Here is a 25,636-nt window from a genome sequence, read left to right as displayed (position 1 = left end):
CAAGATTTCCGAACACGTCTTTGAGCCAGGCTCTCGAAAATTCCACAGACGCCACTTTTCTCCATCTTAACTTCTTCAGACATGCTACTTTTGGCCATTTTCTCAAGAGGCCCCCAACCACCAGGCAAGGAAACTAAGCTTTTCAGTACCGTTTAGTGAGTATTCTTATATCTAAATTACCACGAGTGCAACATGTACAAAAGTTTTATTGTCAACGTACTTCCAGTTAAAAGTGTCTCATCTCAATCTTCTTGACCACACCTAGGGATTTTGCAAAAGTCATCCCTTCCTCATTTACATCCTGTGGTTCAAAGTAAACCACGAGTACCAAGAGCTCCCTACAGGAAGCTCAGACGCAACCCCTGCCGTGACCCGGATTCGAACCGGGGTTGCTGCGGCCACAACGCAGAGTACTAACCTCTATACGATCACGGCTGGTCTTCTAGTGCTACATGCTCACTCCAAGAGCACAGGTGCACAACGTTGCACATGGAAGTCTGTTGATTTCACACATTCAGCTCAATGCTTTCAACCTCAAAATCTTTGACAAATGGCAAAATCGCACAGCCTGGTTCAATGTCAACTTCACTGTGTAAACTACAAACGTGTCGTCAACAAAACCCTCCTTCTAGCTTCCATACGTTAACATGTGATCGCTTCATAGCCTGGAATTTCGCCAAGATTTCCGAACACGTCTTTGAGCCAGGCTCTCGAAAATTCCACAGACGCCACTTTTCTCCATCTTAACTTCTTCAGACATGCTACTTTTGGCCATTTTCTCAAGAGGCCCCCAACCACCAGGCAAGGAAACTAAGCTTTTCAGTACCGTTTAGTGAGTATTCTTATATCTAAATTACCACGAGTGCAACATGTACAAAAGTTTTATGGTCAACGTACTTCCAGTTAAAAGTGTCTCATCTCAATCTTCTTGACCACACCTAGGGATTTTGCAAAAGTCATCCCTTCCTCATTTACATCCTGTGGTTCAAAGTAAACCACGAGTACCAAGAGCTCCCTACAGGAAGCTCAGACGCAACCCCTGCCGTGACCCGGATTCGAACCGGGGTTGCTGCGGCCACAACGCAGAGTACTAACCTCTATACGATCACGGCTGGTCTTCTAGTGCTACATGCTCACTCCAAGAGCACAGGTGCACAACGTTGCACATGGAAGTCTGTTGATTTCACACATTCAGCGCAATGCTTTCAACCTCAAAATCTTTGACAAATGGCAAAATCGCACAGCCTGGTTCAATGTCAACTTCACTGTGTAAACTACAAACGTGTCGTCAACAAAACCCTCCTTCTAGCTTCCATACGTTAACATGTGATCGCTTCATAGCCTGGAATTTCGCCAAGATTTCCGAACACGTCTTTGAGCCAGGCTCTCGAAAATTCCACAGACGCCACTTTTCTCCATCTTAACTTCTTCAGACATGCTACTTTTGGCCATTTTCTCAAGAGGCCCCCAACCACCAGGCAAGGAAACTAAGCTTTTCAGTACCGTTTAGTGAGTATTCTTATATCTAAATTACCACGAGTGCAACATGTACAAAAGTTTTATTGTCAACGTACTTCCAGTTAAAAGTGTCTCATCTCAATCTTCTTGACCACACCTAGGGATTTTGCAAAAGTCATCCCTTCCTCATTTACATCCTGTGGTTCAAAGTAAACCACGAGTACCAAGAGCTCCCTACAGGAAGCTCAGACGCAACCCCTGCCGTGACCCGGATTCGAACGGGGGTTGCTGCGGCCACAACGCAGAGTACTAACCTCTATACGATCACGGCTGGTCTTCTAGTGCTACATGCTCACTCCAAGAGCACAGGTGCACAACGTTGCACAGTGGAAGTCTGTTGATTTCACACATTCAGCGCAATGCTTTCAACCTCAAAATCTTTGACAAATGGCAAAATCGCACAGCCTGGTTCAATGTCAACTTCACTGTGTAAACTACAAACGTGTCGTCAACAAAACCCTCCTTCTAGCTTCCATACGTTAACATGTGATCGCTTCATAGCCTGGAATTTCGCCAAGATTTCCGAACACGTCTTTGAGCCAGGCTCTCGAAAATTCCACAGACGCCACTTTTCTCCATCTTAACTTCTTCAGACATGCTACTTTTGGCCATTTTCTCAAGAGGCCCCCAACCACCAGGCAAGGAAACTAAGCTTTTCAGTACCGTTTAGTGAGTATTCTTATATCTAAATTACCACGAGTGCAACATGTACAAAAGTTTTATTGTCAACGTACTTCCAGTTAAAAGTGTCTCATCTCAATCTTCTTGACCACACCTAGGGATTTTGCAAAAGTCATCCCTTCCTCATTTACATCCTGTGGTTCAAAGTAAACCACGAGTACCAAGAGCTCCCTACAGGAAGCTCAGACGCAACCCCTGCCGTGACCCGGATTCGAACCGGGGTTGCTGCGGCCACAACGCAGAGTACTAACCTCTATACGATCACGGCTGGTCTTCTAGTGCTACATGCTCACTCCAAGAGCGCAGGTGCACAACGTTGCACGTGGAAGTCTGTTGATTTCACACATTCAGCGCAATGCTTTCAACCTCAAAATCTTTGACAAATGGCAAAATCGCACAGCCTGGTTCAATGTCAACTTCACTGTGTAAACTACAAACGTGTCGTCAACAAAACCCTCCTTCTAGCTTCCATACGTTAACATGTGATCGCTTCATAGCCTGGAATTTCGCCAAGATTTCCGAACACGTCTTTGAGCCAGGCTCTCGAAAATTCCACAGACGCCACTTTTCTCCATCTTAACTTCTTCAGACATGCTACTTTTGGCCATTTTCTCAAGAGGCCCCCAACCACCAGGCAAGGAAACTAAGCTTTTCAGTACCGTTTAGTGAGTATTCTTATATCTAAATTACCACGAGTGCAACATGTACAAAAGTTTTATTGTCAACGTACTTCCAGTTAAAAGTGTCTCATCTCAATCTTCTTGACCACACCTAGGGATTTTGCAAAAGTCATCCCTTCCTCATTTACATCCTGTGGTTCAAAGTAAACCACGAGTACCAACAGCTCCCTACAGGAAGCTCAGACGCAACCCCTGCCGTGACCCAGATTCGGACCGGGGTTGCTGCGGCCACAACGCAGAGTACTAACCTCTATACGATCACGGCTGGTCTTCTAGTGCTACATGCTCACTCCAAGAGCACAGGTGCACAGCGTTGCACGTGGAAGTCTGTTGATTTCACACATTCAGCGCAATGCTTTCAACCTCAAAATCTTTGACAAATGGCAAAATCGCACAGCCTGGTTCAATGTCAACTTCACTGTGTAAACTACAAACGTGTCGTCAACAAAACCCTCCTTCTAGCTTCCATACGTTAACATGTGATCGCTTCATAGCCTGGAATTTCGCCAAGATTTCCGAACACGTCTTTGAGCCAGGCTCTCGAAAATTCCACAGACGCCACTTTTCTCCATCTTAACTTCTTCAGACATGCTACTTTTGGCCATTTTCTCAAGAGGCCCCCAACCACCAGGCAAGGAAACTAAGCTTTTCAGTACCGTTTAGTGAGTATTCTTATATCTAAATTACCACGAGTGCAACATGTACAAAAGTTTTATTGTCAACGTACTTCCAGTTAAAAGTGTCTCATCTCAATCTTCTTGACCACACCTAGGGATTTTGCAAAAGTCATCCCTTCCTCATTTACATCCTGTGGTTCAAAGTAAACCACGAGTACCAAGAGCTCCCTACAGGAAGCTCAGACGCAACCCCTGCCGTGACCCGGATTCGAACCGGGGTTGCTGCGGCCACAACGCAGAGTACTAACCTCTATACGATCACGGCTGGTCTTCTAGTGCTACATGCTCACTCCAAGAGCACAGGTGCACAACGTTGCACATGGAAGTCTGTTGATTTCACACATTCAGCGCAATGCTTTCAACCTCAAAATCTTTGACAAATGGCAAAATCGCACAGCCTGGTTCAATGTCAACTTCACTGTGTAAACTACAAACGTGTCGTCAACAAAACCCTCCTTCTAGCTTCCATACGTTAACATGTGATCGCTTCATAGCCTGGAATTTCGCCAAGATTTCCGAACACGTCTTTGAGCCAGGCTCTCGAAAATTCCACAGACGCCACTTTTCTCCATCTTAACTTCTTCAGACATGCTACTTTTGGCCATTTTCTCAAGAGGCCCCCAACCACCAGGCAAGGAAACTAAGCTTTTCAGTACCGTTTAGTGAGTATTCTTATATCTAAATTACCACGAGTGCAACATGTACAAAAGTTTTATTGTCAACGTACTTCCAGTTAAAAGTGTCTCATCTCAATCTTCTTGACCACACCTAGGGATTTTGCAAAAGTCATCCCTTCCTCATTTACATCCTGTGGTTCAAAGTAAACCACGAGTACCAAGAGCTCCCTACAGGAAGCTCAGACGCAACCCCTGCCGTGACCCGGATTCGGACCGGGGTTGCTGCGGCCACAACGCAGAGTACTAACCTCTATACGATCACGGCTGGTCTTCTAGTGCTACATGCTCACTCCAAGAGCACAGGTGCACAACGTTGCACATGGAAGTCTGTTGATTTCACACATTCAGCGCAATGCTTTCAACCTCAAAATCTTTGACAAATGGCAAAATCGCACAGCCTGGTTCAATGTCAACTTCACTGTGTAAACTACAAACGTGTCGTCAACAAAACCCTCCTTCTAGCTTCCATACGTTAACATGTGATCGCTTCATAGCCTGGAATTTCGCCAAGATTTCCGAACACGTCTTTGAGCCAGGCTCTCGAAAATTCCACAGACGCCACTTTTCTCCATCTTAACTTCTTCAGACATGCTACTTTTGGCCATTTTCTCAAGAGGCCCCCAACCACCAGGCAAGGAAACTAAGCTTTTCAGTACCGTTTAGTGAGTATTCTTATATCTAAATTACCACGAGTGCAACATGTACAAAAGTTTTATTGTCAACGTACTTCCAGTTAAAAGTGTCTCATCTCAATCTTCTTGACCACACCTAGGGATTTTGCAAAAGTCATCCCTTCCTCATTTACATCCTGTGGTTCAAAGTAAACCACGAGTACCAACAGCTCCCTACAGGAAGCTCAGACGCAACCCCTGCCGTGACCCGGATTCGAACCGGGGTTGCTGCGGCCACAACGCAGAGTACTAACCTCTGTACGATCACGGCTGGTCTTCTAGTGCTACATGCTCACTCCAAGAGCACAGGTGCACAACGTTGCACATGGAAGTCTGTTGATTTCACACATTCAGCGCAATGCTTTCAACCTCAAAATCTTTGACAAATGGCAAAATCGCACAGCCTGGTTCAATGTCAACTTCACTGTGTAAACTACAAACGTGTCGTCAACAAAACCCTCCTTCTAGCTTCCATACGTTAACATGTGATCGCTTCATAGCCTGGAATTTCGCCAAGATTTCCGAACACGTCTTTGAGCCAGGCTCTCGAAAATTCCACAGACGCCACTTTTCTCCATCTTAACTTCTTCAGACATGCTACTTTTGGCCATTTTCTCAAGAGGCCCCCAACCACCAGGCAAGGAAACTAAGCTTTTCAGTACCGTTTAGTGAGTATTCTTATATCTAAATTACCACGAGTGCAACATGTACAAAAGTTTTATTGTCAACGTACTTCCAGTTAAAAGTGTCTCATCTCAATCTTCTTGACCACACCTAGGGATTTTGCAAAAGTCATCCCTTCCTCATTTACATCCTGTGGTTCAAAGTAAACCACGAGTACCAACAGCTCCCTACAGGAAGCTCAGACGCAACCCCTGCCGTGACCCGGATTCGAACCGGGGTTGCTGCGGCCACAACGCAGAGTACTAACCTCTATACGATCACGGCTGGTCTTCTAGTGCTACATGCTCACTCCAAGAGCACAGGTGCACAACGTTGCACATGGAAGTCTGTTGATTTCACACATTCAGCGCAATGCTTTCAACCTCAAAATCTTTGACAAATGGCAAAATCGCACAGCCTGGTTCAATGTCAACTTCACTGTGTAAACTACAAACGTGTCGTCAACAAAACCCTCCTTCTAGCTTCCATACGTTAACATGTGATCGCTTCATAGCCTGGAATTTCGCCAAGATTTCCGAACACGTCTTTGAGCCAGGCTCTCGAAAATTCCACAGACGCCACTTTTCTCCATCTTAACTTCTTCAGACATGCTACTTTTGGCCATTTTCTCAAGAGGCCCCCAACCACCAGGCAAGGAAACTAAGCTTTTCAGTACCGTTTAGTGAGTATTCTTATATCTAAATTACCACGAGTGCAACATGTACAAAAGTTTTATTGTCAACGTACTTCCAGTTAAAAGTGTCTCATCTCAATCTTCTTGACCACACCTAGGGATTTTGCAAAAGTCATCCCTTCCTCATTTACATCCTGTGGTTCAAAGTAAACCACGAGTACCAACAGCTCCCTACAGGAAGCTCAGACGCAACCCCTGCCGTGACCCGGATTCGGACCGGGGTTGCTGCGGCCACAACGCAGAGTACTAACCTCTATACGATCACGGCTGGTCTTCTAGTGCTACATGCTTACTCCAAGAGAGCAGGTGCACAACGTTGCACATGGAAGTCTGTTGATTTCACACATTCAGCGCAATGCTTTCAACCTCAAAATCTTTGACAAATGGCAAAATCGCACAGCCTGGTTCAATGTCAACTTCACTGTGTAAACTACAAACGTGTCGTCAACAAAACCCTCCTTCTAGCTTCCATACGTTAACATGTGATCGCTTCATAGCCTGGAATTTCGCCAAGATTTCCGAACACGTCTTTGAGCCAGGCTCTCGAAAATTCCACAGACGCCACTTTTCTCCATCTTAACTTCTTCAGACATGCTACTTTTGGCCATTTTCTCAAGAGGCCCCCAACCACCAGGCAAGGAAACTAAGCTTTTCAGTACCGTTTAGTGAGTATTCTTATATCTAAATTACCACGAGTGCAACATGTACAAAAGTTTTATTGTCAACGTACTTCCAGTTAAAAGTGTCTCATCTCAATCTTCTTGACCACACCTAGGGATTTTGCAAAAGTCATCCCTTCCTCATTTACATCCTGTGGTTCAAAGTAAACCACGAGTACCAACAGCTCCCTACAGGAAGCTCAGACGCAACCCCTGCCGTGACCCGGATTCGAACCGGGGTTGCTGCGGCCACAACGCAGAGTACTAACCTCTATACGATCACGGCTGGTCTTCTAGTGCTACATGCTCACTCCAAGAGCACAGGTGCACAACGTTGCACATGGAAGTCTGTTGATTTCACACATTCAGCGCAATGCTTTCAACCTCAAAATCTTTGACAAATGGCAAAATCGCACAGCCTGGTTCAATGTCAACTTCACTGTGTAAACTACAAACGTGTCGTCAACAAAACCCTCCTTCTAGCTTCCATACGTTAACATGTGATCGCTTCATAGCCTGGAATTTCGCCAAGATTTCCGAACACGTCTTTGAGCCAGGCTCTCGAAAATTCCACAGACGCCACTTTTCTCCATCTTAACTTCTTCAGACATGCTACTTTTGGCCATTTTCTCAAGAGGCCCCCAACCACCAGGCAAGGAAACTAAGCTTTTCAGTACCGTTTAGTGAGTATTCTTATATCTAAATTACCACGAGTGCAACATGTACAAAAGTTTTATTGTCAACGTACTTCCAGTTAAAAGTGTCTCATCTCAATCTTCTTGACCACACCTAGGGATTTTGCAAAAGTCATCCCTTCCTCATTTACATCCTGTGGTTCAAAGTAAACCACGAGTACCAAGAGCTCCCTACAGGAAGCTCAGACGCAACCCCTGCCGTGACCCGGATTCGAACCGGGGTTGCTGCGGCCACAACGCAGAGTACTAACCTCTATACGATCACGGCTGGTCTTCTAGTGCTACATGCTCACTCCAAGAGCACAGGTGCACAACGTTGCACATGGAAGTCTGTTGATTTCACACATTCAGCGCAATGCTTTCAACCTCAAAATCTTTGACAAATGGCAAAATCGCACAGCCTGGTTCAATGTCAACTTCACTGTGTAAACTACAAACGTGTCGTCAACAAAACCCTCCTTCTAGCTTCCATACGTTAACATGTGATCGCTTCATAGCCTGGAATTTCGCCAAGATTTCCGAACACGTCTTTGAGCCAGGCTCTCGAAAATTCCACAGACGCCACTTTTCTCCATCTTAACTTCTTCAGACATGCTACTTTTGGCCATTTTCTCAAGAGGCCCCCAACCACCAGGCAAGGAAACTAAGCTTTTCAGTACCGTTTAGTGAGTATTCTTATATCTAAATTACCACGAGTGCAACATGTACAAAAGTTTTATTGTCAACGTACTTCCAGTTAAAAGTGTCTCATCTCAATCTTCTTGACCACACCTAGGGATTTTGCAAAAGTCATCCCTTCCTCATTTACATCCTGTGGTTCAAAGTAAACCACGAGTACCAACAGCTCCCTACAGGAAGCTCAGACGCAACCCCTGCCGTGACCCGGATTCGAACCGGGGTTGCTGCGGCCACAACGCAGAGTACTAACCTCTATACGATCACGGCTGGTCTTCTAGTGCTACATGCTCACTCCAAGAGCACAGGTGCACAACGTTGCACATGGAAGTCTGTTGATTTCACACATTCAGCTCAATGCTTTCAACCTCAAAATCTTTGACAAATGGCAAAATCGCACAGCCTGGTTCAATGTCAACTTCACTGTGTAAACTACAAACGTGTCGTCAACAAAACCCTCCTTCTAGCTTCCATACGTTAACATGTGATCGCTTCATAGCCTGGAATTTCGCCAAGATTTCCGAACACGTCTTTGAGCCAGGCTCTCGAAAATTCCACAGACGCCACTTTTCTCCATCTTAACTTCTTCAGACATGCTACTTTTGGCCATTTTCTCAAGAGGCCCCCAACCACCAGGCAAGGAAACTAAGCTTTTCAGTACCGTTTAGTGAGTATTCTTATATCTAAATTACCACGAGTGCAACATGTACAAAAGTTTTATTGTCAACGTACTTCCAGTTAAAAGTGTCTCATCTCAATCTTCTTGACCACACCTAGGGATTTTGCAAAAGTCATCCCTTCCTCATTTACATCCTGTGGTTCAAAGTAAACCACGAGTACCAACAGCTCCCTACAGGAAGCTCAGACGCAACCCCTGCCGTGACCCGGATTCGAACCGGGGTTGCTGCGGCCACAACGCAGAGTACTAACCTCTGTACGATCACGGCTGGTCTTCTAGTGCTACATGCTCACTCCAAGAGCACAGGTACACAACGTTGCACATGGAAGTCTGTTGATTTCACACATTCAGCGCAATGCTTTCAACCTCAAAATCTTTGACAAATGGCAAAATCGCACAGCCTGGTTCAATGTCAACTTCACTGTGTAAACTACAAACGTGTCGTCAACAAAACCCTCCTTCTAGCTTCCATACGTTAACATGTGATCGCTTCATAGCCTGGAATTTCGCCAAGATTTCCGAACACGTCTTTGAGCCAGGCTCTCGAAAATTCCACAGACGCCACTTTTCTCCATCTTAACTTCTTCAGACATGCTACTTTTGGCCATTTTCTCAAGAGGCCCCCAACCACCAGGCAAGGAAACTAAGCTTTTCAGTACCGTTTAGTGAGTATTCTTATATCTAAATTACCACGAGTGCAACATGTACAAAAGTTTTATTGTCAACGTACTTCCAGTTAAAAGTGTCTCATCTCAATCTTCTTGACCACACCTAGGGATTTTGCAAAAGTCATCCCTTCCTCATTTACATCCTGTGGTTCAAAGTAAACCACGAGTACCAACAGCTCCCTACAGGAAGCTCAGACGCAACCCCTGCCGTGACCCGGATTCGAACCGGGGTTGCTGCGGCCACAACGCAGAGTACTAACCTCTATACGATCACGGCTGGTCTTCTAGTGCTACATGCTCACTCCAAGAGCACAGGTGCACAACGTTGCACATGGAAGTCTGTTGATTTCACACATTCAGCGCAATGCTTTCAACCTCAAAATCTTTGACAAATGGCAAAATCGCACAGCCTGGTTCAATGTCAACTTCACTGTGTAAACTACAAACGTGTCGTCAACAAAACCCTCCTTCTAGCTTCCATACGTTAACATGTGATCGCTTCATAGCCTGGAATTTCGCCAAGATTTCCGAACACGTCTTTGAGCCAGGCTCTCGAAAATTCCACAGACGCCACTTTTCTCCATCTTAACTTCTTCAGACATGCTACTTTTGGCCATTTTCTCAAGAGGCCCCCAACCACCAGGCAAGGAAACTAAGCTTTTCAGTACCGTTTAGTGAGTATTCTTATATCTAAATTACCACGAGTGCAACATGTACAAAAGTTTTATTGTCAACGTACTTCCAGTTAAAAGTGTCTCATCTCAATCTTCTTGACCACACCTAGGGATTTTGCAAAAGTCATCCCTTCCTCATTTACATCCTGTGGTTCAAAGTAAACCACGAGTACCAACAGCTCCCTACAGGAAGCTCAGACGCAACCCCTGCCGTGACCCGGATTCGAACCGGGGTTGCTGCGGCCACAACGCAGAGTACTAACCTCTATACGATCACGGCTGGTCTTCTAGTGCTACATGCTCACTCCAAGAGCACAGGTGCACAACGTTGCACATGGAAGTCTGTTGATTTCACACATTCAGCGCAATGCTTTCAACCTCAAAATCTTTGACAAATGGCAAAATCGCACAGCCTGGTTCAATGTCAACTTCACTGTGTAAACTACAAACGTGTCGTCAACAAAACCCTCCTTCTAGCTTCCATACGTTAACATGTGATCGCTTCATAGCCTGGAATTTCGCCAAGATTTCCGAACACGTCTTTGAGCCAGGCTCTCGAAAATTCCACAGACGCCACTTTTCTCCATCTTAACTTCTTCAGACATGCTACTTTTGGCCATTTTCTCAAGAGGCCCCCAACCACCAGGCAAGGAAACTAAGCTTTTCAGTACCGTTTAGTGAGTATTCTTATATCTAAATTACCACGAGTGCAACATGTACAAAAGTTTTATTGTCAACGTACTTCCAGTTAAAAGTGTCTCATCTCAATCTTCTTGACCACACCTAGGGATTTTGCAAAAGTCATCCCTTCCTCATTTACATCCTGTGGTTCAAAGTAAACCACGAGTACCAAGACCTCCCTACAGGAAGCTCAGACGCAACCCCTGCCGTGACCCGGATTCGAACCGGGGTTGCTGCGGCCACAACGCAGAGTACTAACCTCTATACGATCACGGCTGGTCTTCTAGTGCTACATGCTCACTCCAAGAGCACAGGTGCACAACGTTGCACATGGAAGTCTGTTGATTTCACACATTCAGCGCAATGCTTTCAACCTCAAAATCTTTGACAAATGGCAAAATCGCACAGCCTGGTTCAATGTCAACTTCACTGTGTAAACTACAAACGTGTCGTCAACAAAACCCTCCTTCTAGCTTCCATACGTTAACATGTGATCGCTTCATAGCCTGGAATTTCGCCAAGATTTCCGAACACGTCTTTGAGCCAGGCTCTCGAAAATTCCACAGACGCCACTTTTCTCCATCTTAACTTCTTCAGACATGCTACTTTTGGCCATTTTCTCAAGAGGCCCCCAACCACCAGGCAAGGAAACTAAGCTTTTCAGTACCGTTTAGTGAGTATTCTTATATCTAAATTACCACGAGTGCAACATGTACAAAAGTTTTATTGTCAACGTACTTCCAGTTAAAAGTGTCTCATCTCAATCTTCTTGACCACACCTAGGGATTTTGCAAAAGTCATCCCTTCCTCATTTACATCCTGTGGTTCAAAGTAAACCACGAGTACCAACAGCTCCCTACAGGAAGCTCAGACGCAACCCCTGCCGTGACCCGGATTCGAACCGGGGTTGCTGCGGCCACAACGCAGAGTACTAACCTCTATACGATCACGGCTGGTCTTCTAGTGCTACATGCTCACTCCAAGAGCGCAGGTGCACAACGTTGCACGTGGAAGTCTGTTGATTTCACACATTCAGCGCAATGCTTTCAACCTCAAAATCTTTGACAAATGGCAAAATCGCACAGCCTGGTTCAATGTCAACTTCACTGTGTAAACTACAAACGTGTCGTCAACAAAACCCTCCTTCTAGCTTCCATACGTTAACATGTGATCGCTTCATAGCCTGGAATTTCGCCAAGATTTCCGAACACGTCTTTGAGCCAGGCTCTCGAAAATTCCACAGACGCCACTTTTCTCCATCTTAACTTCTTCAGACATGCTACTTTTGGCCATTTTCTCAAGAGGCCCCCAACCACCAGGCAAGGAAACTAAGCTTTTCAGTACCGTTTAGTGAGTATTCTTATATCTAAATTACCACGAGTGCAACATGTACAAAAGTTTTATTGTCAACGTACTTCCAGTTAAAAGTGTCTCATCTCAATCTTCTTGACCACACCTAGGGATTTTGCAAAAGTCATCCCTTCCTCATTTACATCCTGTGGTTCAAAGTAAACCACGAGTACCAAGAGCTCCCTACAGGAAGCTCAGACGCAACCCCTGCCGTGACCCGGATTCGAACGGGGGTTGCTGCGGCCACAACGCAGAGTACTAACCTCTATACGATCACGGCTGGTCTTCTAGTGCTACATGCTCACTCCAAGAGCGCAGGTGCACAACGTTGCACATGGAAGTCTGTTGATTTCACACATTCAGCGCAATGCTTTCAACCTCAAAATCTTTGACAAATGGCAAAATCGCACAGCCTGGTTCAATGTCAACTTCACTGTGTAAACTACAAACGTGTCGTCAACAAAACCCTCCTTCTAGCTTCCGTACGTTAACATGTGATCGCTTCATAGCCTGGAATTTCGCCAAGATTTCCGAACACGTCTTTGAGCCAGGCTCTCGAAAATTCCACAGACGCCACTTTTCTCCATCTTAACTTCTTCAGACATGCTACTTTTGGCCATTTTCTCAAGAGGCCCCCAACCACCAGGCAAGGAAACTAAGCTTTTCAGTACCGTTTAGTGAGTATTCTTATATCTAAATTACCACGAGTGCAACATGTACAAAAGTTTTATTGTCAACGTACTTCCAGTTAAAAGTGTCTCATCTCAATCTTCTTGACCACACCTAGGGATTTTGCAAAAGTCATCCCTTCCTCATTTACATCCTGTGGTTCAAAGTAAACCACGAGTACCAACAGCTCCCTACAGGAAGCTCAGGCGCAACCCCTGCCGTGACCCGGATTCGAACGGGGGTTGCTGCGGCCACAACGCAGAGTACTAACCTCTATACGATCACGGCTGGTCTTCTAGTGCTACATGCTCACTCCAAGAGCACAGGTGCACAACGTTGCACATGGAAGTCTGTTGATTTCACACATTCAGCGCAATGCTTTCAACCTCAAAATCTTTGACAAATGGCAAAATCGCACAGCCTGGTTCAATGTCAACTTCACTGTGTAAACTACAAACGTGTCGTCAACAAAACCCTCCTTCTAGCTTCCATACGTTAACATGTGATCGCTTCATAGCCTGGAATTTCGCCAAGATTTCCGAACACGTCTTTGAGCCAGGCTCTCGAAAATTCCACAGACGCCACTTTTCTCCATCTTAACTTCTTCAGACATGCTACTTTTGGCCATTTTCTCAAGAGGCCCCCAACCACCAGGCAAGGAAACTAAGCTTTTCAGTACCGTTTAGTGAGTATTCTTATATCTAAATTACCACGAGTGCAACATGTACAAAAGTTTTATTGTCAACGTACTTCCAGTTAAAAGTGTCTCATCTCAATCTTCTTGACCACACCTAGGGATTTTGCAAAAGTCATCCCTTCCTCATTTACATCCTGGGGTTCAAAGTAAACCACGAGTACCAACAGCTCCCTACAGGAAGCTCAGACGCAACCCCTGCCGTGACCCGGATTCGAACCGGGGTTGCTGCGGCCACAACGCAGAGTACTAACCTCTATACGATCACGGCTGGTCTTCTAGTGCTACATGCTCACTCCAAGAGCGCAGGTGCACAACGTTGCACGTGGAAGTCTGTTGATTTCACACATTCAGCGCAATGCTTTCAACCTCAAAATCTTTGACAAATGGCAAAATCGCACAGCCTGGTTCAATGTCAACTTCACTGTGTAAACTACAAACGTGTCGTCAACAAAACCCTCCTTCTAGCTTCCATACGTTAACATGTGATCGCTTCATAGCCTGGAATTTCGCCAAGATTTCCGAACACGTCTTTGAGCCAGGCTCTCGAAAATTCCACAGACGCCACTTTTCTCCATCTTAACTTCTTCAGACATGCTACTTTTGGCCATTTTCTCAAGAGGCCCCCAACCACCAGGCAAGGAAACTAAGCTTTTCAGTACCGTTTAGTGAGTATTCTTATATCTAAATTACCACGAGTGCAACATGTACAAAAGTTTTATTGTCAACGTACTTCCAGTTAAAAGTGTCTCATCTCAATCTTCTTGACCACACCTAGGGATTTTGCAAAAGTCATCCCTTCCTCATTTACATCCTGTGGTTCAAAGTAAACCACGAGTACCAACAGCTCCCTACAGGAAGCTCAGACGCAACCCCTGCCGTGACCCAGATTCGGACCGGGGTTGCTGCGGCCACAACGCAGAGTACTAACCTCTATACGATCACGGCTGGTCTTCTAGTGCTACATGCTCACTCCAAGAGCACAGGTGCACAGCGTTGCACGTGGAAGTCTGTTGATTTCACACATTCAGCGCAATGCTTTCAACCTCAAAATCTTTGACAAATGGCAAAATCGCACAGCCTGGTTCAATGTCAACTTCACTGTGTAAACTACAAACGTGTCGTCAACAAAACCCTCCTTCTAGCTTCCATACGTTAACATGTGATCGCTTCATAGCCTGGAATTTCGCCAAGATTTCCGAACACGTCTTTGAGCCAGGCTCTCGAAAATTCCACAGACGCCACTTTTCTCCATCTTAACTTCTTCAGACATGCTACTTTTGGCCATTTTCTCAAGAGGCCCCCAACCACCAGGCAAGGAAACTAAGCTTTTCAGTACCGTTTAGTGAGTATTCTTATATCTAAATTACCACGAGTGCAACATGTACAAAAGTTTTATTGTCAACGTACTTCCAGTTAAAAGTGTCTCATCTCAATCTTCTTGACCACACCTAGGGATTTTGCAAAAGTCATCCCTTCCTCATTTACATCCTGTGGTTCAAAGTAAACCACGAGTACCAACAGCTCCCTACAGGAAGCTCAGACGCAACCCCTGCCGTGACCCGGATTCGAACCGGGGTTGCTGCGGCCACAACGCAGAGTACTAACCTCTATACGATCACGGCTGGTCTTCTAGTGCTACATGCTCACTCCAAGAGCGCAGGTGCACAACGTTGCACGTGGAAGTCTGTTGATTTCACACATTCAGCGCAATGCTTTCAACCTCAAAATCTTTGACAAATGGCAAAATCGCACAGCCTGGTTCAATGTCAACTTCACTGTGTAAACTACAAACGTGTCGTCAACAAAACCCTCCTTCTAGCTTCCATACGTTAACATGTGATCGCTTCATAGCCTGGAATTTCGCCAAGATTTCCGAACACGTCTTTGAGCCAGGCTCTCGAAAATTCCACAGACGCCACTTTTCTCCATCTTAACTTCTTCAGACATGCTACTTTTGGCCATTTTCTCAAGAGGCCCCCAACCACCAGGCAAGGAAACTAAGCTTTTCAGTACCGTTTAGTGAGTATTCTTATATCTAAATTACCACGAGTGCAACATGTACAAAAGTTTTATTGTCAACGTACTTCCAGTTAAAAGTGTCTCATCTCAATCTTCTTGACCACACCTAGGGATTTTGCAAAAGTCATCCCTTCCTCATTTACATCCTGTGGTTCAAAGTAAACCACGAGTACCAACAGCTCCCTACAGGAAGCTCAGACGCAACCCCTGCCGTGACCCGGATTCGAACCGGGGTTGCTGCGGCCACAACGCAGAGTACTAACCTCTATACGATCACGGCTGGTCTTCTAGTGCTACATGCTCACTCCAAGAGCGCAGGTGCACAACGTTGCACGTGGAAGTCTGTTGATTTCACACATTCAGCGCAATGCTTTCAACCTCAAAATCTTTGACAAATGGCAAAATCGCACAGCCTGGTTCAATGTCAACTTCACTGTGTAAACTACAAACGTGTCGTCAACAAAACCCTCCTTCTAGCTTCCATACGTTAACATGTGATCGCTTCATAGCCTGGAATTTCGCCAAGATTTCCGAACACGTCTTTGAGCCAGGCTCTCGAAAATTCCACAGACGCCACTTTTCTCCATCTTAACTTCTTCAGACATGCTACTTTTGGCCATTTTCTCAAGAGGCCCCCAACCACCAGGCAAGGAAACTAAGCTTTTCAGTACCGTTTAGTGAGTATTCTTATATCTAAATTACCACGAGTGCAACATGTACAAAAGTTTTATTGTCAACGTACTTCCAGTTAAAAGTGTCTCATCTCAATCTTCTTGACCACACCTAGGGATTTTGCAAAAGTCATCCCTTCCTCATTTACATCCTGTGGTTCAAAGTAAACCACGAGTACCAACAGCTCCCTACAGGAAGCTCAGACGCAACCCCTGCCGTGACCCGGATTCGAACCGGGGTTGCTGCGGCCACAACGCAGAGTACTAACCTCTATACGATCACGGCTGGTCTTCTAGTGCTACATGCTCACTCCAAGAGCGCAGGTGCACAACGTTGCACGTGGAAGTCTGTTGATTTCACACATTCAGCGCAATGCTTTCAACCTCAAAATCTTTGACAAATGGCAAAATCGCACAGCCTGGTTCAATGTCAACTTCACTGTGTAAACTACAAACGTGTCGTCAACAAAACCCTCCTTCTAGCTTCCATACGTTAACATGTGATCGCTTCATAGCCTGGAATTTCGCCAAGATTTCCGAACACGTCTTTGAGCCAGGCTCTCGAAAATTCCACAGACGCCACTTTTCTCCATCTTAACTTCTTCAGACATGCTACTTTTGGCCATTTTCTCAAGAGGCCCCCAACCACCAGGCAAGGAAACTAAGCTTTTCAGTACCGTTTAGTGAGTATTCTTATATCTAAATTACCACGAGTGCAACATGTACAAAAGTTTTATTGTCAACGTACTTCCAGTTAAAAGTGTCTCATCTCAATCTTCTTGACCACACCTAGGGATTTTGCAAAAGTCATCCCTTCCTCATTTACATCCTGTGGTTCAAAGTAAACCACGAGTACCAACAGCTCCCTACAGGAAGCTCAGACGCAACCCCTGCCGTGACCCGGATTCGAACCGGGGTTGCTGCGGCCACAACGCAGAGTACTAACCTCTATACGATCACGGCTGGTCTTCTAGTGCTACATGCTCACTCCAAGAGCACAGGTGCACAACGTTGCACGTGGAAGTCTGTTGATTTCACACATTCAGCGCAATGCTTTCAACCTCAAAATCTTTGACAAATGGCAAAATCGCACAGCCTGGTTCAATGTCAACTTCACTGTGTAAACTACAAACGTGTCGTCAACAAAACCCTCCTTCTAGCTTCCATACGTTAACATGTGATCGCTTCATAGCCTGGAATTTCGCCAAGATTTCCGAACACGTCTTTGAGCCAGGCTCTCGAAAATTCCACAGACGCCACTTTTCTCCATCTTAACTTCTTCAGACATGCTACTTTTGGCCATTTTCTCAAGAGGCCCCCAACCACCAGGCAAGGAAACTAAGCTTTTCAGTACCGTTTAGTGAGTATTCTTATATCTAAATTACCACGAGTGCAACATGTACAAAAGTTTTATTGTCAACGTACTTCCAGTTAAAAGTGTCTCATCTCAATCTTCTTGACCACACCTAGGGATTTTGCAAAAGTCATCCCTTCCTCATTTACATCCTGTGGTTCAAAGTAAACCACGAGTACCAACAGCTCCCTACAGGAAGCTCAGACGCAACCCCTGCCGTGACCCGGATTCGAACCGGGGTTGCTGCGGCCACAACGCAGAGTACTAACCTCTATACGATCACGGCTGGTCTTCTAGTGCTACATGCTCACTCCAAGAGCGCAGGTGCACAACGTTGCACGTGGAAGTCTGTTGATTTCACACATTCAGCGCAATGCTTTCAACCTCAAAATCTTTGACAAATGGCAAAATCGCACAGCCTGGTTCAATGTCAACTTCACTGTGTAAACTACAAACGTGTCGTCAACAAAACCCTCCTTCTAGCTTCCATACGTTAACATGTGATCGCTTCATAGCCTGGAATTTCGCCAAGATTTCCGAACACGTCTTTGAGCCAGGCTCTCGAAAATTCCACAGACGCCACTTTTCTCCATCTTAACTTCTTCAGACATGCTACTTTTGGCCATTTTCTCAAGAGGCCCCCAACCACCAGGCAAGGAAACTAAGCTTTTCAGTACCGTTTAGTGAGTATTCTTATATCTAAATTACCACGAGTGCAACATGTACAAAAGTTTTATTGTCAACGTACTTCCAGTTAAAAGTGTCTCATCTCAATCTTCTTGACCACACCTAGGGATTTTGCAAAAGTCATCCCTTCCTCATTTACATCCTGTGGTTCAAAGTAAACCACGAGTACCAACAGCTCCCTACAGGAAGCTCAGGCGCAACCCCTGCCGTGACCCGGATTCGAACGGGGGTTGCTGCGGCCACAACGCAGAGTACTAACCTCTATACGATCACAGCTGGTCTTCTAGTGCTACATGCTCACTCCAAGAGCACAGGTGCACAACGTTGCACATGGAAGTCTGTTGATTTCACACATTCAGCGCAATGCTTTCAACCTCAAAATCTTTGACAAATGGCAAAATCGCACAGCCTGGTTCAATGTCAACTTCACTGTGTAAACTACAAACGTGTCGTCAACAAAACCCTCCTTCTAGCTTCCATACGTTAACATGTGATCGCTTCATAGCCTGGAATTTCGCCAAGATTTCCGAACACGTCTTTGAGCCAGGCTCTCGAAAATTCCACAGACGCCACTTTTCTCCATCTTAACTTCTTCAGACATGCTACTTTTGGCCATTTTCTCAAGAGGCCCCCAACCACCAGGCAAGGAAACTAAGCTTTTCAGTACCGTTTAGTGAGTATTCTTATATCTAAATTACCACGAGTGCAACATGTACAAAAGTTTTATTGTCAACGTACTTCCAGTTAAAAGTGTCTCATCTCAATCTTCTTGACCACACCTAGGGATTTTGCAAAAGTCATCCCTTCCTCATTTACATCCTGTGGTTCAAAGTAAACCACGAGTACCAACAGCTCCCTACAGGAAGCTCAGACGCAACCCCTGCCGTGACCCGGATTCGAACCGGGGTTGCTGCGGCCACAACGCAGAGTACTAACCTCTATACGATCACGGCTGGTCTTCTAGTGCTACATGCTCACTCCAAGAGCGCAGGTGCACAACGTTGCACGTGGAAGTCTGTTGATTTCACACATTCAGCGCAATGCTTTCAACCTCAAAATCTTTGACAAATGGCAAAATCGCACAGCCTGGTTCAATGTCAACTTCACTGTGTAAACTACAAACGTGTCGTCAACAAAACCCTCCTTCTAGCTTCCATACGTTAACATGTGATCGCTTCATAGCCTGGAATTTCGCCAAGATTTCCGAACACGTCTTTGAGCCAGGCTCTCGAAAATTCCACAGACGCCACTTTTCTCCATCTTAACTTCTTCAGACATGCTACTTTTGGCCATTTTCTCAAGAGGCCCCCAACCACCAGGCAAGGAAACTAAGCTTTTCAGTACCGTTTAGTGAGTATTCTTATATCTAAATTACCACGAGTGCAACATGTACAAAAGTTTTATGGTCAACGTACTTCCAGTTAAAAGTGTCTCATCTCAATCTTCTTGACCACACCTAGGGATTTTGCAAAAGTCATCCCTTCCTCATTTACATCCTGTGGTTCAAAGTAAACCACGAGTACCAACAGCTCCCTACAGGAAGCTCAGACGCAACCCCTGCCGTGACCCGGATTCGAACCGGGGTTGCTGCGGCCACAACGCAGAGTACTAACCTCTATACGATCACGGCTGGTCTTCTAGTGCTACATGCTCACTCCAAGAGCACAGGTGCACAACGTTGCACATGGAAGTCTGTTGATTTCACACATTCAGCGCAATGCTTTCAACCTCAAAATCTTTGACAAATGGCAAAATCGCACAGCCTGGTTCAATGTCAACTTCACTGTGTAAACTACAAACGTGTCGTCAACAAAACCCTCCTTCTAGCTTCCATACGTTAACATGTGATCGCTTCATAGCCTGGAATTTCGCCAAGATTTCCGAACACGTCTTTGAGCCAGGCTCTCGAAAATTCCACAGACGCCACTTTTCTCCATCTTAACTTCTTCAGACATGCTACTTTTGGCCATTTTCTCAAGAGGCCCCCAACCACCAGGCAAGGAAACTAAGCTTTTCAGTACCGTTTAGTGAGTATTCTTATATCTAAATTACCACGAGTGCAACATGTACAAAAGTTTTATTGTCAACGTACTTCCAGTTAAAAGTGTCTCATCTCAATCTTCTTGACCACACCTAGGGATTTTGCAAAAGTCATCCCTTCCTCATTTACATCCTGTGGTTCAAAGTAAACCACGAGTACCAACAGCTCCCTACAGGAAGCTCAGACGCAACCCCTGCCGTGACCCGGATTCGAACCGGGGTTGCTGCGGCCACAACGCAGAGTACTAACCTCTATACGATCACGGCTGGTCTTCTAGTGCTACATGCTCACTCCAAGAGCACAGGTGCACAACGTTGCACGTGGAAGTCTGTTGATTTCACACATTCAGCGCAATGCTTTCAACCTCAAAATCTTTGACAAATGGCAAAATCGCACAGCCTGGTTCAATGTCAACTTCACTGTGTAAACTACAAACGTGTCGTCAACAAAACCCTCCTTCTAGCTTCCATACGTTAACATGTGATCGCTTCATAGCCTGGAATTTCGCCAAGATTTCCGAACACGTCTTTGAGCCAGGCTCTCGAAAATTCCACAGACGCCACTTTTCTCCATCTTAACTTCTTCAGACATGCTACTTTTGGCCATTTTCTCAAGAGGCCCCCAACCACCAGGCAAGGAAACTAAGCTTTTCAGTACCGTTTAGTGAGTATTCTTATATCTAAATTACCACGAGTGCAACATGTACAAAAGTTTTATTGTCAACGTACTTCCAGTTAAAAGTGTCTCATCTCAATCTTCTTGACCACACCTAGGGATTTTGCAAAAGTCATCCCTTCCTCATTTACATCCTGTGGTTCAAAGTAAACCACGAGTACCAACAGCTCCCTACAGGAAGCTCAGACGCAACCCCTGCCGTGACCCGGATTCGAACCGGGGTTGCTGCGGCCACAACGCAGAGTACTAACCTCTATACGATCACGGCTGGTCTTCTAGTGCTACATGCTCACTCCAAGAGCGCAGGTGCACAACGTTGCACGTGGAAGTCTGTTGATTTCACACATTCAGCGCAATGCTTTCAACCTCAAAATCTTTGACAAATGGCAAAATCGCACAGCCTGGTTCAATGTCAACTTCACTGTGTAAACTACAAACGTGTCGTCAACAAAACCCTCCTTCTAGCTTCCATACGTTAACATGTGATCGCTTCATAGCCTGGAATTTCGCCAAGATTTCCGAACACGTCTTTGAGCCAGGCTCTCGAAAATTCCACAGACGCCACTTTTCTCCATCTTAACTTCTTCAGACATGCTACTTTTGGCCATTTTCTCAAGAGGCCCCCAACCACCAGGCAAGGAAACTAAGCTTTTCAGTACCGTTTAGTGAGTATTCTTATATCTAAATTACCACGAGTGCAACATGTACAAAAGTTTTATTGTCAACGTACTTCCAGTTAAAAGTGTCTCATCTCAATCTTCTTGACCACACCTAGGGATTTTGCAAAAGTCATCCCTTCCTCATTTACATCCTGTGGTTCAAAGTAAACCACGAGTACCAACAGCTCCCTACAGGAAGCTCAGACGCAACCCCTGCCGTGACCCGGATTCGAACGGGGGTTGCTGCGGCCACAACGCAGAGTACTAACCTCTATACGATCACGGCTGGTCTTCTAGTGCTACATGCTCACTCCAAGAGCACAGGTGCACAACGTTGCACATGGAAGTCTGTTGATTTCACACATTCAGCGCAATGCTTTCAACCTCAAAATCTTTGACAAATGGCAAAATCGCACAGCCTGGTTCAATGTCAACTTCACTGTGTAAACTACAAACGTGTCGTCAACAAAACCCTCCTTCTAGCTTCCATACGTTAACATGTGATCGCTTCATAGCCTGGAATTTCGCCAAGATTTCCGAACACGTCTTTGAGCCAGGCTCTCGAAAATTCCACAGACGCCACTTTTCTCCATCTTAACTTCTTCAGACATGCTACTTTTGGCCATTTTCTCAAGAGGCCCCCAACCACCAGGCAAGGAAACTAAGCTTTTCAGTACCGTTTAGTGAGTATTCTTATATCTAAATTACCACGAGTGCAACATGTACAAAAGTTTTATTGTCAACGTACTTCCAGTTAAAAGTGTCTCATCTCAATCTTCTTGACCACACCTAGGGATTTTGCAAAAGTCATCCCTTCCTCATTTACATCCTGTGGTTCAAAGTAAACCACGAGTACCAACAGCTCCCTACAGGAAGCTCAGACGCAACCCCTGCCGTGACCCGGATTCGAACCGGGGTTGCTGCGGCCACAACGCAGAGTACTAACCTCTATACGATCACGGCTGGTCTTCTAGTGCTACATGCTCACTCCAAGAGCGCAGGTGCACAACGTTGCACGTGGAAGTCTGTTGATTTCACACATTCAGCGCAATGCTTTCAACCTCAAAATCTTTGACAAATGGCAAAATCGCACAGCCTGGTTCAATGTCAACTTCACTGTGTAAACTACAAACGTGTCGTCAACAAAACCCTCCTTCTAGCTTCCATACGTTAACATGTGATCGCTTCATAGCCTGGAATTTCGCCAAGATTTCCGAACACGTCTTTGAGCCAGGCTCTCGAAAATTCCACAGACGCCACTTTTCTCCATCTTAACTTCTTCAGACATGCTACTTTTGGCCATTTTCTCAAGAGGCCCCCAACCACCAGGCAAGGAAACTAAGCTTTTCAGTACCGTTTAGTGAGTATTCTTATATCTAAATTACCACGAGTGCAACATGTACAAAAGTTTTATGGTCAACGTACTTCCAGTTAAAAGTGTCTCATCTCAATCTTCTTGACCACACCTAGGGATTTTGCAAAAGTCATCCCTTCCTCATTTACATCCTGTGGTTCAAAGTAAACCACGAGTACCAACAGCTCCCTACAGGAAGCTCAGACGCAACCCCTGCCGTGACCCGGATTCGAACCGGGGTTGCTGCGGCCACAACGCAGAGTACTAACCTCTATACGATCACGGCTGGTCTTCTAGTGCTACATGCTCACTCCAAGAGCGCAGGTGCACAACGTTGCACGTGGAAGTCTGTTGATTTCACACATTCAGCGCAATGCTTTCAACCTCAAAATCTTTGACAAATGGCAAAATCGCACAGCCTGGTTCAATGTCAACTTCACTGTGTAAACTACAAACGTGTCGTCAACAAAACCCTCCTTCTAGCTTCCATACGTTAACATGTGATCGCTTCATAGCCTGGAATTTCGCCAAGATTTCCGAACACGTCTTTGAGCCAGGCTCTCGAAAATTCCACAGACGCCACTTTTCTCCATCTTAACTTCTTCAGACATGCTACTTTTGGCCATTTTCTCAAGAGGCCCCCAACCACCAGGCAAGGAAACTAAGCTTTTCAGTACCGTTTAGTGAGTATTCTTATATCTAAATTACCACGAGTGCAACATGTACAAAAGTTTTATTGTCAACGTACTTCCAGTTAAAAGTGTCTCATCTCAATCTTCTTGACCACACCTAGGGATTTTGCAAAAGTCATCCCTTCCTCATTTACATCCTGTGGTTCAAAGTAAACCACGAGTACCAACAGCTCCCTACAGGAAGCTCAGACGCAACCCCTGCCGTGACCCGGATTCGAACCGGGGTTGCTGCGGCCACAACGCAGAGTACTAACCTCTATACGATCACGGCTGGTCTTCTAGTGCTACATGCTCACTCCAAGAGCGCAGGTGCACAACGTTGCACGTGGAAGTCTGTTGATTTCACACATTCAGCGCAATGCTTTCAACCTCAAAATCTTTGACAAATGGCAAAATCGCACAGCCTGGTTCAATGTCAACTTCACTGTGTAAACTACAAACGTGTCGTCAACAAAACCCTCCTTCTAGCTTCCATACGTTAACATGTGATCGCTTCATAGCCTGGAATTTCGCCAAGATTTCCGAACACGTCTTTGAGCCAGGCTCTCGAAAATTCCACAGACGCCACTTTTCTCCATCTTAACTTCTTCAGACATGCTACTTTTGGCCATTTTCTCAAGAGGCCCCCAACCACCAGGCAAGGAAACTAAGCTTTTCAGTACCGTTTAGTGAGTATTCTTATATCTAAATTACCACGAGTGCAACATGTACAAAAGTTTTATTGTCAACGTACTTCCAGTTAAAAGTGTCTCATCTCAATCTTCTTGACCACACCTAGGGATTTTGCAAAAGTCATCCCTTCCTCATTTACATCCTGTGGTTCAAAGTAAACCACGAGTACCAACAGCTCCCTACAGGAAGCTCAGACGCAACCCCTGCCGTGACCCGGATTCGAACCGGGGTTGCTGCGGCCACAACGCAGAGTACTAACCTCTATACGATCACGGCTGGTCTTCTAGTGCTACATGCTCACTCCAAGAGCACAGGTGCACAACGTTGCACATGGAAGTCTGTTGATTTCACACATTCAGCGCAATGCTTTCAACCTCAAAATCTTTGACAAATGGCAAAATCGCACAGCCTGGTTCAATGTCAACTTCACTGTGTAAACTACAAACGTGTCGTCAACAAAACCCTCCTTCTAGCTTCCATACGTTAACATGTGATCGCTTCATAGCCTGGAATTTCGCCAAGATTTCCGAACACGTCTTTGAGCCAGGCTCTCGAAAATTCCACAGACGCCACTTTTCTCCATCTTAACTTCTTCAGACATGCTACTTTTGGCCATTTTCTCAAGAGGCCCCCAACCACCAGGCAAGGAAACTAAGCTTTTCAGTACCGTTTAGTGAGTATTCTTATATCTAAATTACCACGAGTGCAACATGTACAAAAGTTTTATTGTCAACGTACTTCCAGTTAAAAGTGTCTCATCTCAATCTTCTTGACCACACCTAGGATTTTGCAAAAGTCATCCTTCCTCAGGTTCAAAGTAAACCACGAGTACCAACAGCTCCCTACAGGAAGCTCAGACGCAACCCCTGCCGTGACCCGGATTCGAACCGGGGTTGCTGCGGCCACAACGCAGAGTACTAACCTCTATACGATCACGGCTGGTCTTCTAGTGCTACATGCTCACTCCAAGAGCACAGGTGCACAACGTTGCACATGGAAGTCTGTTGATTTCACACATTCAGCTCAATGCTTTCAACCTCAAAATCTTTGACAAATGGCAAAATCGCACAGCCTGGTTCAATGTCAACTTCACTGTGTAAACTA

At 45.5% G+C, this 25,636-nt stretch overlaps 29 non-coding genes across 29 annotated transcripts; all 29 read right to left on the bottom strand.

The window, feature by feature from the left end:
* Positions 1-363: 363 nt before the first annotated feature.
* Positions 364-435, bottom strand: trnah-gug (transfer RNA histidin (anticodon GUG)). The gene has a single exon. It is a non-coding gene; the product is annotated as a tRNA-His (tRNA).
* A 605-nt stretch (positions 436-1,040) lies between these two features.
* trnah-gug (transfer RNA histidin (anticodon GUG)) lies at positions 1,041-1,112 on the bottom strand. The gene has a single exon. It is a non-coding gene; the product is annotated as a tRNA-His (tRNA).
* Positions 1,113-2,395: 1,283 nt separating this feature from the next.
* On the bottom strand, positions 2,396-2,467 carry trnah-gug (transfer RNA histidin (anticodon GUG)). The gene has a single exon. It is a non-coding gene; the product is annotated as a tRNA-His (tRNA).
* A 1,282-nt stretch (positions 2,468-3,749) lies between these two features.
* Positions 3,750-3,821, bottom strand: trnah-gug (transfer RNA histidin (anticodon GUG)). Its single transcript has one exon. It is a non-coding gene; the product is annotated as a tRNA-His (tRNA).
* A 1,282-nt stretch (positions 3,822-5,103) lies between these two features.
* trnah-gug (transfer RNA histidin (anticodon GUG)) lies at positions 5,104-5,175 on the bottom strand. The gene has a single exon. It is a non-coding gene; the product is annotated as a tRNA-His (tRNA).
* A 605-nt stretch (positions 5,176-5,780) lies between these two features.
* Positions 5,781-5,852, bottom strand: trnah-gug (transfer RNA histidin (anticodon GUG)). The gene has a single exon. It is a non-coding gene; the product is annotated as a tRNA-His (tRNA).
* A 1,282-nt stretch (positions 5,853-7,134) lies between these two features.
* Positions 7,135-7,206, bottom strand: trnah-gug (transfer RNA histidin (anticodon GUG)). Its single transcript has one exon. It is a non-coding gene; the product is annotated as a tRNA-His (tRNA).
* Positions 7,207-7,811: 605 nt separating this feature from the next.
* trnah-gug (transfer RNA histidin (anticodon GUG)) lies at positions 7,812-7,883 on the bottom strand. The gene has a single exon. It is a non-coding gene; the product is annotated as a tRNA-His (tRNA).
* Positions 7,884-8,488: 605 nt separating this feature from the next.
* Positions 8,489-8,560, bottom strand: trnah-gug (transfer RNA histidin (anticodon GUG)). Its single transcript has one exon. It is a non-coding gene; the product is annotated as a tRNA-His (tRNA).
* A 605-nt stretch (positions 8,561-9,165) lies between these two features.
* trnah-gug (transfer RNA histidin (anticodon GUG)) lies at positions 9,166-9,237 on the bottom strand. Its single transcript has one exon. It is a non-coding gene; the product is annotated as a tRNA-His (tRNA).
* Positions 9,238-9,842: 605 nt separating this feature from the next.
* trnah-gug (transfer RNA histidin (anticodon GUG)) lies at positions 9,843-9,914 on the bottom strand. Its single transcript has one exon. It is a non-coding gene; the product is annotated as a tRNA-His (tRNA).
* Positions 9,915-10,519: 605 nt separating this feature from the next.
* Positions 10,520-10,591, bottom strand: trnah-gug (transfer RNA histidin (anticodon GUG)). The gene has a single exon. It is a non-coding gene; the product is annotated as a tRNA-His (tRNA).
* A 605-nt stretch (positions 10,592-11,196) lies between these two features.
* Positions 11,197-11,268, bottom strand: trnah-gug (transfer RNA histidin (anticodon GUG)). The gene has a single exon. It is a non-coding gene; the product is annotated as a tRNA-His (tRNA).
* A 605-nt stretch (positions 11,269-11,873) lies between these two features.
* On the bottom strand, positions 11,874-11,945 carry trnah-gug (transfer RNA histidin (anticodon GUG)). The gene has a single exon. It is a non-coding gene; the product is annotated as a tRNA-His (tRNA).
* Positions 11,946-13,904: 1,959 nt separating this feature from the next.
* On the bottom strand, positions 13,905-13,976 carry trnah-gug (transfer RNA histidin (anticodon GUG)). The gene has a single exon. It is a non-coding gene; the product is annotated as a tRNA-His (tRNA).
* Positions 13,977-15,258: 1,282 nt separating this feature from the next.
* trnah-gug (transfer RNA histidin (anticodon GUG)) lies at positions 15,259-15,330 on the bottom strand. The gene has a single exon. It is a non-coding gene; the product is annotated as a tRNA-His (tRNA).
* A 605-nt stretch (positions 15,331-15,935) lies between these two features.
* trnah-gug (transfer RNA histidin (anticodon GUG)) lies at positions 15,936-16,007 on the bottom strand. Its single transcript has one exon. It is a non-coding gene; the product is annotated as a tRNA-His (tRNA).
* A 605-nt stretch (positions 16,008-16,612) lies between these two features.
* Positions 16,613-16,684, bottom strand: trnah-gug (transfer RNA histidin (anticodon GUG)). The gene has a single exon. It is a non-coding gene; the product is annotated as a tRNA-His (tRNA).
* Positions 16,685-17,289: 605 nt separating this feature from the next.
* Positions 17,290-17,361, bottom strand: trnah-gug (transfer RNA histidin (anticodon GUG)). The gene has a single exon. It is a non-coding gene; the product is annotated as a tRNA-His (tRNA).
* A 605-nt stretch (positions 17,362-17,966) lies between these two features.
* trnah-gug (transfer RNA histidin (anticodon GUG)) lies at positions 17,967-18,038 on the bottom strand. Its single transcript has one exon. It is a non-coding gene; the product is annotated as a tRNA-His (tRNA).
* A 1,282-nt stretch (positions 18,039-19,320) lies between these two features.
* Positions 19,321-19,392, bottom strand: trnah-gug (transfer RNA histidin (anticodon GUG)). The gene has a single exon. It is a non-coding gene; the product is annotated as a tRNA-His (tRNA).
* Positions 19,393-19,997: 605 nt separating this feature from the next.
* trnah-gug (transfer RNA histidin (anticodon GUG)) lies at positions 19,998-20,069 on the bottom strand. The gene has a single exon. It is a non-coding gene; the product is annotated as a tRNA-His (tRNA).
* A 605-nt stretch (positions 20,070-20,674) lies between these two features.
* On the bottom strand, positions 20,675-20,746 carry trnah-gug (transfer RNA histidin (anticodon GUG)). Its single transcript has one exon. It is a non-coding gene; the product is annotated as a tRNA-His (tRNA).
* A 605-nt stretch (positions 20,747-21,351) lies between these two features.
* trnah-gug (transfer RNA histidin (anticodon GUG)) lies at positions 21,352-21,423 on the bottom strand. Its single transcript has one exon. It is a non-coding gene; the product is annotated as a tRNA-His (tRNA).
* A 1,282-nt stretch (positions 21,424-22,705) lies between these two features.
* trnah-gug (transfer RNA histidin (anticodon GUG)) lies at positions 22,706-22,777 on the bottom strand. Its single transcript has one exon. It is a non-coding gene; the product is annotated as a tRNA-His (tRNA).
* Positions 22,778-23,382: 605 nt separating this feature from the next.
* Positions 23,383-23,454, bottom strand: trnah-gug (transfer RNA histidin (anticodon GUG)). Its single transcript has one exon. It is a non-coding gene; the product is annotated as a tRNA-His (tRNA).
* A 605-nt stretch (positions 23,455-24,059) lies between these two features.
* Positions 24,060-24,131, bottom strand: trnah-gug (transfer RNA histidin (anticodon GUG)). Its single transcript has one exon. It is a non-coding gene; the product is annotated as a tRNA-His (tRNA).
* A 605-nt stretch (positions 24,132-24,736) lies between these two features.
* trnah-gug (transfer RNA histidin (anticodon GUG)) lies at positions 24,737-24,808 on the bottom strand. Its single transcript has one exon. It is a non-coding gene; the product is annotated as a tRNA-His (tRNA).
* Positions 24,809-25,399: 591 nt separating this feature from the next.
* trnah-gug (transfer RNA histidin (anticodon GUG)) lies at positions 25,400-25,471 on the bottom strand. Its single transcript has one exon. It is a non-coding gene; the product is annotated as a tRNA-His (tRNA).
* Between the last annotated feature and the right edge of the window lie 165 nt (positions 25,472-25,636).

The sequence above is a fragment of the Scleropages formosus genome, chromosome 10, assembly GCF_900964775.1.
Source record: "Scleropages formosus chromosome 10, fSclFor1.1, whole genome shotgun sequence".
Classification (NCBI taxonomy): domain Eukaryota; kingdom Metazoa; phylum Chordata; class Actinopteri; order Osteoglossiformes; family Osteoglossidae; genus Scleropages; species Scleropages formosus.
The sequence above is the reverse complement of the archived record's forward strand: the minus strand, read 5'-3'. Positions and strand labels throughout refer to the sequence as shown.